Raw genomic sequence first — 4,530 nt, forward strand, 5'->3', positions numbered from 1 at the left:
CATATTTGAATCACTTTAGATCATAACCAAAGGTGAGGAAACCAATAATTCTTGTTTTAACTCATCTGACTTATGTTTAATCTTACATTTGTATTGAATTGTATGAAAGCATGAAAATGATAAAGACATTTTGTTTGATTTTGAGCATAATCACTTGACCAAAAAGTAGCCTACCTTATGAGTGAATGAGTATTTGTTAACCCCTTTGAGCCTTAGTATCAGGATCTATGTCAATTTTGAACTGTGTGATTTTTCCTTTGGACGCAAAGAGTAGTTCATCACTGATTTTAGATTGGACTCATAGATTTTTTTATTGAAGCCTCAATCATAAATTGTGGTTTGAGTTTTTACCCTTGCCTTAGAAAGTTTGGGAGCATTCACATTGCAATGTTGGTTGTATTCAAGTTGGGGAAAAAAAGTTGGTTGCTAAGAGGTTGAGAAATAAAAAAGAAAAAAAAATAAAAGAAAAAGAAAAAGCTTTGAAAAAGAAAAAAATTAGCAAAAAGATTTTGTGTTAATAAGTTGTGTGAAAAGGTGTAACATTTGAGCAATAAGAAAGAGGTAAATGAAGTTGTGAATACTTGAGAATTTGGGAAGTGATGTCTCTCATATGATTAGGAAATATTTTTGTTTCAATTATCTTTAGGTATGACTTTTCTTTGTTACCCAAGCCACATTACAACCCTTGAAGTCCTTGTGATTTGTGTTTTATGCTTTCAATGTGATTTTTTTTGGATGAATACATAATTTGATTAAGATGTTAGCAAGATTTTTGGGTGTGAGTTAAGTCCCTTATGTTTGTTTTGAAGGAGAATTGCGGTCCAAAACGCAGCGGAAATTAAAATTTTCTCCTTTAGAGATCCTTACGAATGGTCATGATCAGTGATAGAATATTTACCTCTTGTGACGACTGAAACCTTTGGTGCAGATCTCTTGTGACAATCAAAACCTTTGATGCAGATCCACGGAGCGATCACGAACGTTGAACGATGACAACGTCTCTACTCAGTCCACACGAACGGGTTCCTTCAATCTCAGTGCTAGCTGGTACGAATGAAGGCTTTGAGTGAGAGAGAGAGAGAGTGAAAACGAAAAGAATGCAACCGCAACCAATGCTTCTGCACAAGGGTTCTATTTATAGAACCACTTGTGTGGGCTTCAAGCTAAAAGGCCCACTTAAGTGTATTTTGGCCCATATCTTATAATATGCCCCAAATCACTTAAGCCCATGGTACCTTACCATATTTCGTATTCTACTCAAGTACACCGTACCTTACGATGTTCTATAATTCACTTAAGGGCACCGTACCTTACGGTATTCCTTAGTTGCTCTATCTCTCATCAATCCGTCCTTTGTGTGTGACCCTGTAGGTTTTCGTGACGTTGGCAATTATATTAAATCACGCATTTAACATAATAAAAAGTGAGCGGTATCTAGCAACACATCACTGCTACCCAAGACACGAAAATGTCAAGTGACCTGACAATTCCTTATGTGATAATACTTATGTGTATAATTACCCTTTTGCCCTTATGTCTATATTGAACACAAGGCATAGACCGTGTCATCCTTGTCCAGTTCAATATTGGGCCCATAGACATTTATCCTGTTATGCAGGATGGGCAAATTCCATCTAGGTCACTCATGTCCCTCAGCATGCTTCGTGGAGTACCCATCAACTGTCTTTATGGTTATCCAGTTACGGACAACGTTGGATCAGCAATAAAGCACTCGACTCCACATCTAGGGTCCATAGTGGTTTCAGGTCGAAGAGTGGTATACACCATTATCACCATGAGAATAACTTATGACACTTTGCATAACTTTCTATATAGTATTCTCATAGCGGGTCAATCCGGTATAAATATTACTCCTAATATTCATACCTATGTTTAAGACTTGATAACTCTTTATCCATGATCCATGAGATGTGATCATCAGTCTACAAACATAATAATCTTAATGCTTTAATGTTATCCCACTTCACACTAAAGCTCGACTACGGATACTTTAAGAATAGTGTCCTTATGTTTAATGTGTTCTCATGATTAAGTCACACTTAATACATTAAACGGACTATCTATTCCAGGGACTTTATTAATCAACCATAATAAAGAAAAACCTTTTGTTATTCGATACAAGTACCAAAAGCATTGGCCTCTAGGGCTTACACCAACATGTTTTTCATCCCTTGATAAATTTGTGTGTTAGGTGTGATTCATTCTTGAATATGTATTGCATTAAAATTTTGACATGTGTTTTGTGCTTAGAATTTGTTTCATAATTCATGGTTTCGTTGTAGTATAGTCGTAAACATCACTTTGCTTGTACTTTTTGAAAGTTTGAACCATACATTTGTTTTCATTTCTAAAACTTGTTGATCATGATTTCTTGGTAGTTGCTCTTGTTTCTTAAGGTTAGTAAAATTCTTGTTTAAGGACAAACAAATTTTAAAGTTGGGGAGAGTTTGATAAGTGCTAAATCGGATTATAATTGATATATAAAAACTTGGTATTTTTCGGACTATTTTGAGGTTTCGTTGTTAAATTCCCCATGTTTGCCACCGAATGTCATATAAATTGCATTTGGATTTGGTATCCTTGATTTCTGTGTTATTGTGCAGGAAAGTGTTGCAAGAAATCATAAAAAAAAAAATAATTCAAAGAACAAGGAACAAAGCCAAGATGGGAAGTTTCAACATGCTAGTTGGGTGAGAGCTGGTGAAAGAAAAGCGAGCTCGTCGGGCGAGCTATGGCGAGCTCCAGGAGAGGCCAAAGAAATGAACTCCAGGGGCAAATCTTGTGTTGGTTGCCCCGCAAGGCTTGATGAACTTGAGTTCGTCGGGTGAGAATGGGTTCACCGGGCGACATCATATATTTTTCCCAATGACAGTTTGATGCACTCTAAGTGCTAGCTAGGCCAAAAAGCAACTTTCGTCGGGCGAGGATAAGTTCGTCAGGCGATACAACAAATTTCCAACTTTTTATAAATAGATTCAAATCATATTTTTGGGCCTCCTATCTTGTTTGTTTGGATTTTTTTCATTTTCTTTCTTGGAATAGCCAAGAGAAGCCACTTTTGGAGAGAGTGAGGCTTAGAAAACAACAAGTGGAAGGTGCTTCTAAAAGATCCAGGGTTGGATTCGTTTCTATCATTGGGAAGTCGCGATGGATGCTTGTTCTTCTTCATTTTTCTCTTTGTATCTAGCTACTATGTGTATATAAATCACTCTCTTGTTGGGATTGGATGTAAGTTTATTATTATAGTATGTATTTTTATTAATCATGGCGTTGTATACAATCTATTCACGAATCTCTACCGATGTGATTCTTGTTTACATATTTATCTTATGATTTGAACTGTTACTGAGAAGTACTCTTCGAATATAGATCTAGGATAAACATTTTGTTAGATTCTAAATTCTAGACATAGATTTAGGTTTAACATTCACCGTGATTATCGATTCTTAATGCTTCGCATTGTTTAATAGGCTGAGAGATCTTCAATTAAACAATACGGTAGAAATCTTATTTGAAGTTTAGACATAAACTCTTTTGTGAGAGATACATGATGATATTGACGAGTGTTTATGATTATGTACAACTGATTGGTAAATTATGTATTTGATTGGTAGATGAAATTCAGTCCTGACAAGTTCTCACCTCTCTGAAACTTTATTTTTATGTCATCTATTTTATATTTTATCGCTTTAAACCAATTTTTTTTATAAACATAAGCTTAAAATCTTAGTAAATGTTGAACGATATTGATATCACATTAATCCTTGTGGAGACGATAAACAAATACTTTCCCATGATATCACTCGTACTACAATCAAACAGAATCCATGAAGATATCTGATGGTGTTCAGAAGTCAGCACCCAAGAAGAGATCTGATGGTGTTCAGAAGTTAGAAACCTCAATTTCTGAAAGGCAGAAGAGTGCTCATAAGGGGAAGGAGAAGTATGACAAGAGGAAAGTTCAATGCTACTACTATAAGAAGTTTGGCCATGTTGGTTCTAAGTGTTGGCAGCTGTCGCATCCGCGAAAAACAACCGGCGGGCTGAAACAAAAACAACACAGACAGAGCCGCCACTGCGCGTTATTTATCCCAAGATAGGGAAAGGAAACGCTCAGAGAAACCTGGAAAAAGCATGGTCTCGCGACCAAAGAGAAAGGGTAAGGGAGTCGGTTACGCAAGGGGAAGGTATTAGCACCCCTCACGTCCGTCGTACTCGACGGGATCCACGCTCTAAGAAAAGAAAAGGTTGCTAAAACACCACACACACACACGCACCGAAGACAACACAGGTGGGGTTAAGAGGAAGAGAGCTCGATAGGACGTCGCATCCTATGCCTACGTATCTCGTCTGGAACGAGAATCAGAGCTGCCGTAGTTCGGCTCACGCACGCCAAACAAACAAACACAAACACAGGCAAACATGGAGCCTGAAGGCCAATCACTGGACTTACATCAGCATCCGAACCAAAACGCACACAAGAAGGCAAACGTGGAGCCCGAAAGCCAA

The sequence above is a fragment of the Lathyrus oleraceus genome, chromosome 6 (genome assembly GCF_024323335.1).
Source record: "Lathyrus oleraceus cultivar Zhongwan6 chromosome 6, CAAS_Psat_ZW6_1.0, whole genome shotgun sequence".
NCBI classification, from domain to species: Eukaryota; Viridiplantae; Streptophyta; class Magnoliopsida; order Fabales; family Fabaceae; genus Lathyrus; species Lathyrus oleraceus.